Raw genomic sequence first — 9,612 nt, forward strand, 5'->3', positions numbered from 1 at the left:
AACGCCTTGGGGTCCCACTGGAAGAGCTGGAGGAAGTGTCTGGGGCGAGGGAAGTCTGGGCTTCCTTGCTTAGACTGCTGCCCCCGCGACCCGGCCCCGGATAAGCGGAAGAAAATGGATGGGTGGATGGATGGAAAAAAAGGGGCAAAATGTGTCACAAAACACAAAAAATAGATTGCATTTTGTGACCATTTCATGACCATTTGACAAACTGCCCTGAGACCGGGTTGGAGATAGCCTTGTGGAGTCCACCTGTCTCCCTCGCTGCTTGAAGCTTACCAGCCAGATGAGAGAGGCGTGATCGGTCCTGGAGGAGCGGCACTGCTGGCAGCACTGCTGAGGTTGACTTTGGAATAAAGACTATAATTCATTAAAACAGCTTGTACTATTACTATTCACGTTTATATGTAATGGATTTAGCAGTTTCAAGCTCAGGAGGTACTGAGCTCCAACAGATGCTACTTTTGGATTTGAATGTTTCAGCAGCAGCAGCTTCAGCACCGGTGACCTCATCAGACTGATCAGATGTGTCTGTGTCTTCCGGTTGATACTCCACATCATCTTCCTTCTCAGCGACCTGCTCATCTCTTTCACTATACTGCTGTGTGTCCTCTGCCTCATTGTCAGCAAAGCTATGATCCAGAGCTTGGCTGAGAGTAAATCTTCTTCTCATTGTTGCTGTAAATTGGAGGTGTGTACTCTGCAAGTCACCAACTCTAAACTCAATTGGCCTTCCATGTCTGGACATGTCTGTCTTTGTTTGTTCTGTCAAACAGGCAAAGAGAAAAGCCCCAAACTGAAGCTGAAGTGGTTAGAGGAACAACTGGCTGTCGGCTGTTGGTTGATTGTGTGTTTATGAATTCAGTTTTGGCATTTATTATTGTTTTATCATCTTATAGTTTAACTGGGTCGAAACTGACCCTAACAACACAAACGCCATCATTTTCACCAGACGATTTTATAATTTAGTAAAATATTTTTATTTCGTTTTATTTTGTTTAAATAGAAGTTCCTGACAAAGTCAAAAAGTCTTGATGCAAAAAACAAATTTATGCATGCTAAACCTAAAAACGGGTCGGTGCCGACCCTAACACTAGAGGAAGGTTAAGATTTGAAGACCAACCAGAAAACTACTGGGCGTGGAAAACATTCTTCCAGAGTGCTCTTCAAGGTCTGGAGCTGACTTCCCAAGAGGAGCTAGAGCTGCTCTCCAAATGGCTTCGGCCACAGTTGGCTGCACAAGCAAAGAGAATAAGGGCTGCCTACATTCATAACCCCAGTGTTGGTCTCATCATGGTGTGGCAGAGACTTGAAGAATGTTTTGGTGCACCAGAGATTATTGAGCATTCCCTATTAAAGAAGGTTGAAGACTTTCCAGAAATAACACACAGGGACATCCAGCGACAGAGAGCTAGGAGTTATTCTCTTAGAACTGCAAGCAGCAAAGCTCAATGGCTATCTCCCGGGTCTTTTCCACCTCGATACAACTCCTGTTGTAAACCCCATCTTGGCCAAACTCCCATATAACCTACAAGAGAAATGAGTGTCAGTTGCCTCACAGCTCAAGAGAGAACGGAGAGTGTCGTACCCTCCATTTGGATATTTTGGGGACATCATAAATGAGGAAGGCAGAATTTGCAACGATCCAAGCTTTGCCTTCGCCACCAGTCCTGCCACCATAAACCCTAAACCAGAAAGAATGGTGAAACAGAAATGTCAACCTCCAGTGTCTGTCAGAAAGACAGAGGTTATTCAAGCAGCACACTCCAGTTTCAAGGTCGTCACAGACAACACCATCATCAACCCTGAGAAACAGTGTCGACTGCATGGTAAGCCACACCCCTTGAGAAAATGTCACCTGTTCAGGAGTAAAACTTTACACGAGAGAAAAGCTCTTCTGAAAGACAAGCACATATGTTTTAGATGCTGTTCTTCCATCCATCACATGGGTAAAGACTGTGTTGAGACCTTAAGTGTGAAGAATGTGGCAGTGAAAATCATCCTACTGCATTGCATCCAGAATCAGTGGCTTTAAAGTCAGATAACGGTTCGATTCTTGATGAGCAAAAGAATCGCTCACTAGCAAAGACAGAATTCTTTGACCTTTTTGATATACATTGAAGACAGGTTCAGGGGTCATGGAGGCAACAGGAAGGCCTGCTACTAACTTTGTCATTGAGTCAATGGATAGAACAACTCAACTTTCTTTTCCTCCCCTAATCGAATGTGACATGATACCTGATGGGAGAGCAGAAATCCCATCACCTGAAATAACTAATTATTGGCCACACCTGAATGCACTAATGAGCACAATCCCAGAAATCGATCCAAATGCTGCTATCCTCCACCTCCTTGGTAGGGACATCCTCAGCGTTCACAAGGTAAGAGAGCAGTACAATGGACAGCAAAACGAACCATATGCTCAACGTCTCAACCTTGGGTGGGTCATTGTTGAAAGTGTGTGCGCACAAACCAGCTAGCATTAGTTGCTATAGGACCAATGTCCTCCAGAATGGAAGAACATCACTTTGCAGTCCATGTAAGAATGCCATCCACATCAAAGAAAAAGAAAGTTTAAACTTGAGTTTATAGTGTTCCATGCAAAAAATGGAAAGTGAGTGAGACAATATTGGCGGACGAGTTTTTGAAAAAACACAACATGATGACAAACTGGCTCTATCAATCGAAGATGAGAACTTCCTGAAAACATGAGAGAAATAAGCCTATCGAGGCAGCTCCAACACTTAGGTTGCTCCCCCACCTTTCCGAACACCACGGAACCCTTTTCCAAATAACAAAGCTGAAGCTTTGAAGTGCCTTTCATCCCTCCGGCGAACACTAGAGAAGAAACCGAATATGAAAGAACATTTCATCAAGTTCACGCAAAACATGTTTGAGGAAAAACAGGCAGAGCCAGCTCCACCACTCCAGGAAAGTCAGGAGTGCTGGTATTTACCTTTTTTCGGGGTTTATCACCCCCAACATTTTGACAAAATCAGGGTAGTATTTGACTCTAGTGCCAAATGCGAATGAGTTTCTCTCAACAGTGTACTGATGAGTGGACTGGATCTCAACAATAATCTGGTTGGAGTTCTTATTCGCTTCTGCAAATAACCTGTTTCAGTCACCACTGATGTGCTTCACAGTCTCTGAAGAGCATCAAGACTACATGAGGTTTTTCTGGTACTCAGATAATGACCTGCAAAAAGCTGTGAGAGAGTTTCACATGACAGTACATGTGTTTTTGGCAACAGTCCATCGCCAGCAGTTGCAATTTACAGCCTAAGACGAGCTGCCTCGGAGGCAGAAGGTTCCAACACAGACACAACAGACTTTATCATGTGCAACTTCTATGTGGACAACGGGCTCGCATTGTTCCCAACTGAAGCAGAAGCCATCAGTTTTTTACAAACATCTCAAGAAATGCTTGCTGAATCCAACATCAAGCTTCATAAGATCGCCTCCAACAGCAACATTGTTGTGCAGGCATTTGATCCAGCAGATCAACTAAGGAACTTAAAGACCTTGATCTACAAGTAGAACCTCTCTCCCTTCAAATAAGTCTCGGTCTCAGCTGAAACCTTGAGTCAGACAGCTTAACCTTCTACGTTTCGCAAGAGGAGAACCCTGTCACTAAAGCCTCATTTCCACAGTGCCCCTTGGTGCCGGTGCCGGTCGGGTGGGGTCGGCTATCTGTAACCAGACCCATATCAGTGCCGCGTTTCCATTACACGGGGTTCGGTTTGAAATGTAGGCGGGGTTATGAACGGTTGTGTAATCACGCAGGATGTGACGCCATAACGGGAGGACATTTTCAAAAAAGTGACCTGATTGCTGCCGGACAACTGATTGGAAATGGCTGCTTGCTGGGAGAACAGCGGTTGTCACGGACCAATGAGCAGACGGCAGTGTTGAAGCTCCTCCCCCTCATATCCGGCACATTGTGCCTGGTACCCCAAGTGGAGGGGTAGCAAGAAATGGTTACCAATGGTACCGGTTGGTAGCGGTTCTGAGTCAGTGGAAACGCACCACAACCGGTTCGGACCTGACCCGTACCGGCACTGTGGAAACGAGGCTTAAGAGAGGTATTATGTCAACGGTTAACAGCTTGTTCGACCCTTTCGGATTTGTCCACTAATTGGAGGAAGAAACATACCGAGGGAGCTGTTGTTGAACACTATGACTGAGATACTCCACTCTCTTTCTTTTGATGAAAGAACTAGTCCAGCTCCAGATTCCCAGATGCTACGTTCCTGTTTCTCTGGCCAAACAGACGTATAGTACAGACATCTCTTTGAGTTTTGAGACGCGTCAATCATCACCATTGCTGCTGTGGCCTATCCAGAACACTCAGCATTACAGGAGACTGTCACGTTAGGTTTATGATGGGGAAAATCCAAGCTGGCTCCACTTCCAGCTCATACCATCTCACATTGGGCGCTGTGTGCGGCTGTCCTAACTGAGGTGATAGAGTCCATGACCACAATGAGCTTCATCAATGTGCTCAGATGTTTTGCAGCAATCAGAGGACCTGTGAAGACACTTCGATCAGATCGAGGTACAAACTTCGTCAGGGCCTGCAAAGAACTCGATTTCAACACAAATGACCCCGATCTTAAAATCTACCTCCAAAACAACAGCTGCACATGGATATTCAGTCCTCCCCACTCATCTCAAATGGGCGGAGTGTGGGAGAGGATGAATGGCATTGCACAACGTACCCTGGACGCTCTTCCCCTAAAGAACAACATATCTCTCTTCACACATGAAGGTCTTATCACTGTGATGGCAGAGGTCATTGCTATTGTGAACTCAAGACCCTGGGTGCCTATATCTTCTGGAGTCGCTTTCAGCTCCTGATGGAGAATTTGACTCCAATGACCTGTCCAGGAAGCACTGGAGGAAAGTCCATCTCCTTGCTGATGCATTCTGGGAAAAATGGAGAATGGAGTACTTGACCATTCTTCAATCCAGGAGGAAGTAGCAAGCTGTGAGACGCAACTTCCAGGAGGGAGACGTTGTCCTGCTTAAGGACCCACAGGCCAAAATAACAGACTGGTCAACGAGACTTGTTCTTAAGACTATGCCTAGCCAAGATGGTCGGGTATGAAAAGTTGAGGTTAAAGTAGTTTGACAGGGTACATTAAAGGTTTTCTTGAGAACTATTTCACAAGTTGTTTTTCTCTTGCATAGTCAAAATACATAGTGGTAAAAAGTGTTATACCATGTGGGGAGTGTGCTGCCACTATTCTAGCAGCCATGTACCACCAGGTGGCGCCTCACAGTTAAGCCATGACTGCAATTTTTTGATGTGAGTTTTGAGCCAGCGGGCATCCTTAGTTACTTCCGGTTTGTGCTCTATTGAGGTGTTTCATCAGGTTTAACATATTTTTTGCCATTTAGCTCATGTCGTGTCATTTTAAATGTCAGTTTTTTCAAATGGCAAACGTGTGACTTTATGTCTGATTGTTGTGTGTTATGCAGAGAACCGTGTTCAGTGCTTTTAAAAGCGCCATATTGAATTGTAAAATGTGTGTAAAGCAGAGAATGTGTTTAGAGTTTTGGAGACTTGAGAAGAGCCTTTGCGCTCTGTGTGTCATTTTAAATAATTGTGCTTTGCATGTAATTTTAGTGTGTCAGCTATTGGAAAAAACTGTAATCACATTCACCCATTCACACACACATTCACACCAGTGTAGGTGGCTGCCATCCAAGTTGCTCAATTTGGAGCAATTTGGGGTTCTGTGTTTTGCCCAAGGACACTGGCATGTGGACAGAGTGAGGTGGGTAATGGAACCAGCAATCTTCTGACTGAAGGATGCTCACTCTACCAACTGAGTCACAGCCGCCCTGATGAAAGTACTACCAGTTTCAGGTGTATCCTTCTTGACCCGCCGTCATCTTGGATTATTTCCACCTTCTCATTTACCTACATTGAGTGTAGTTGTATAAAATACAGATGGATTAAAGTTTACCTGCTTTGTGACTGACCCTCGGCTCACTTGTTGGGAGTCGTGGGCACTGGTTTCATATTGGATGTTATTTGGACAATTAATTCTTTGTGTTTGAGACAACTCATCCCTGCAGTTACCTGTAGCTTCCACTGGGCATCAGGATTCCTTGTCGGAGCGCCTAAACAGCATGGGGTTTAGGACCCAGCGGCACTCTTACCTGTGCAGGCAGAATAAAGTATGTTTATGAATTGTTTGCACTGTATGAGAATATTTAATTAAATAACTTGTATTTTGTACTGTCTTATAGTTTTCACGGTGCTCAGCTATGCTCAACTGCGAAATAAAAGGAGCAATGAGAAGCATCAGTCGAGACTCCAGCGTCTTGTTCTTTCAAACCCAAGGGCCGTTACATGCTTCATTGTACTTCTGAATGGGAAATGATTCTATTAGTCATCCATCCTTCCACCCATCTCCTGTTGTACACATGCTTTGCTAAAGTTGGTGAGGTGAACTAGATGATGCAGAGAATGAAAAGAACTTCTTGCTTGGATAAAAAGGATTTAATATCAAATTGGTAGTATCAGAATCACAGCCCATATCTGCACAGAGGGCTGAGCGATGAGCGTGCCAAAATGCTTCACCCATGCTTCTTTGTTTGGATAAAAAAGTTTAATATCGAATAAGTTGGCATCAAAAATCACAGACTGATGGCATGAGTCGGTGACAGAGAAATGGCTTCGAATATGCTTCTCTGACCAGAGCTAGGGCTCTGGTCATTTATATATCGTCCAGAGACGGTACACATACAATTTGCATATTGTGAAAAAAACAACGACGTTATCCTAACATCTGACTTCACTTAAGAGCATCCTCACTGCCTCTAGGTATCATGAGGAATGTGTCCTATGACAGAATGTGACCTGACCTTTGCCCGACTCTAGACTTCCTTACACCAGTACTTACCAACACAGAACATGTTTTCTGGTCACACACAAAAGTAGCCAAGGAAAATATGAAAATATATGAATGAAAGCATATGAAAATACACTTCATTGGTTTCATTGTGGCAGGAGCCCATCTAAACTAATTTTGAGTTTCAAACAGATATAAAAATGTACAATCAACACGGGCATAAGTATAACATGCAAACTCCAAACAGATTGATTCTGACTGGAATCATGATAGTGGGATACATCTCAGTGTTTTGGGTCTTTCAACTTCAGACCCCCTCGCCCAAGTGACCGGACCCGGAGTGATCAGTTCCTGGCCTTTGTCCAAGAAGCATTACTCCATGGCTTGTCCCTCTTGATCCACAGCCATCTCGAGGCTTTCTTAGCTGCCACTGCAGCTCTACTGACGGCCTTTTTCTTACACACACAAGAGATGCCCAGGAGGATGTACTGTAGGCTCTCACAAATGCGATCGCTCGACTTGATGGTAGGTGATGCTTGCTATGGTCGATGGCGCTGCAGATGGATTCTTTGATGACCTTCAGCACCTGGTCATGCCACCAGCAGTAACGGCCCTCTCTGAGCGCTTTGGGACAAGCACTGAGGATGTGCTCCAGAGTACCTCTTTCTTGACACAAGGAGCAGGATGGTGACTCCACATTGCCCCAGCAGAAAATGTTGGATGGACTGGGCAGCACATCATAAACAGACTGTATAAGGAATTTAATGCGGAAGGGTTTAGCCATCGACAGCTCTGGCCATGTGACCTTACGATCAACAGTCTGTTCCCATTTAGTCCATGCCCCCTGCAGCCACATCCCCACTATTTGGCTTGCACGAAGCTCCTCGACTCCAGCTCTAACTTCCTTTTGGAACAGGTTCCTTCTCTTTTTTCCCTTCGCCTTGCAGAAGTTGGTAGTTGGTATGATGCCCAGACCGGCTCGGCCTACAACCACAGATCCCACCAACGCTCTGTGCCTTAGATGGGATTCAGCCTAGTCCACTGCATCCAGTGCCCTCCACTTCTTTCCGGTCATCACCTCAATACCTGCTTGGGAGACCTTAGGATCCAGCACTTCCCTTGTTCTGGTGACCTTGAACTCCTCACTGATGATGTTAAACGGGAGGGTCAGTTTGTTGCTTTTACCACACAGGGCAATGCTTATCAGGCTTCTCAGCAGTCCCAGCCACCAACGAAGGTGGACGCTTACCTTCACCTCAAACCCCTCGACTGTAGACAGTTGTAATTCATACACCAACAGTGGCCAAAGTGTCCTGGGTCGGATGCCATGTTGGTATATTCAAGCTATGAACTTACCAGGCAGACCGGATCTGTAGACAAGGGCCGCAGCCCTGCACGTTTTCAATGTGTCCTCACATCAACACAGCTGACATTAATTATTGGCTCATTATAAAGCTTTCTGCAGAGCCTCATCATGATAACTCAGGTATGTTTGAGCAGGGAAACATTGAAAACATGCAGGGCTGTGGCCCTTGAGAAACAGGATTGCCCACCCCTGGTCTACAGACTTCAGCCAACTCTTCAGTTCTTGGTTGGTTGCCTTTATGGAGGCAGTATCCTTCAAGGAGCAGCTGCAGGTTTTCCCAATAATCTTTATCGGCTTTTCAGTCACTGACGGGATCTGGATACCGTCATCAGAGAAGTGGAACCTGTCTGTGACCTTCCCGGGCATAAGTACAACATGCAAACTCAAAACAGATTTATTCCAACTGGATTCCAACTGTTGTGTTTTGTGCAAAACATCCCATGCCTTTAGATTTACTTTCTTGGGTTCGTCTGAGAACTTTGTGTTGAATGACTCGATCAACCCAATAAAAACAATTCATTCTGAGACTTAAAATCAATAGAAATAACTAATCAAAATTGACAGTTTAATTCATATCAAAATGATCGGTTGTTGTTATGGAGTGCTGCTGTGCGGTGTGGTGGAACAAAATAAATACACAACCCAGCAAAGGTTGCAGAGGTGGTGCAGTTAATGTCGCTCTCATTTATAGAGACGGCAAACAAGACAGATCTGCAGGCATTCTGCTACTGGAGGTAGCCAGTGTGACGGAGCTGTGAGCATGCATGCCCTCCACCTACCTCACCCCACCCCACAACGCAAAGCTGAACTTGTCAACATGGCATTCTTGGAGCACTCTCCTCCACAGAGCAAACTCTATTAGCAGGCGTCTCCCCTCGGGGCTGACCCTGACTTCTCCTATCAGACTCCACTGTCCTCAACATGACACACTCACACTCCCATGGGCACATGGTTAAACCAGGCCAGTGTGTGTGTGTGTGTGTGTGTGTGTGTGTGTGTGTGTATCAAAGAGAGGAAAAGATGACTTATTAAGAAAGCACAGACAGAAGAAAGTGAACAGAAACAGTAGAAGGAGGCCTTTCAGCCAGATCATTACGTACGTTACAAACGCATGGAGGCTCAGAAATTAGCACATCATCTCCGATTCAGATCCAAGCAAAAACTGCACAAGGATTGTGTGTATTCACTGGAAAAGAAGAGATACAGCAAGCAGGCGGCAGAGAATGATCATCTTTGACTACATTTACGAGTATCTCTACTGTCACTCCTACGTGTACCAGCCCTTATTTAAACTCTTGCCAACATTTCATGGATATCTCAGCCAATTTAAGATGAAATTTGAGCTATTAAGATAACATGATGGATAACCAGATTCTTGAC

This window comes from Lipophrys pholis, assembly GCF_963383615.2.
Source record: "Lipophrys pholis genome assembly, chromosome: 15".
Classification (NCBI taxonomy): domain Eukaryota; kingdom Metazoa; phylum Chordata; class Actinopteri; order Blenniiformes; family Blenniidae; genus Lipophrys; species Lipophrys pholis.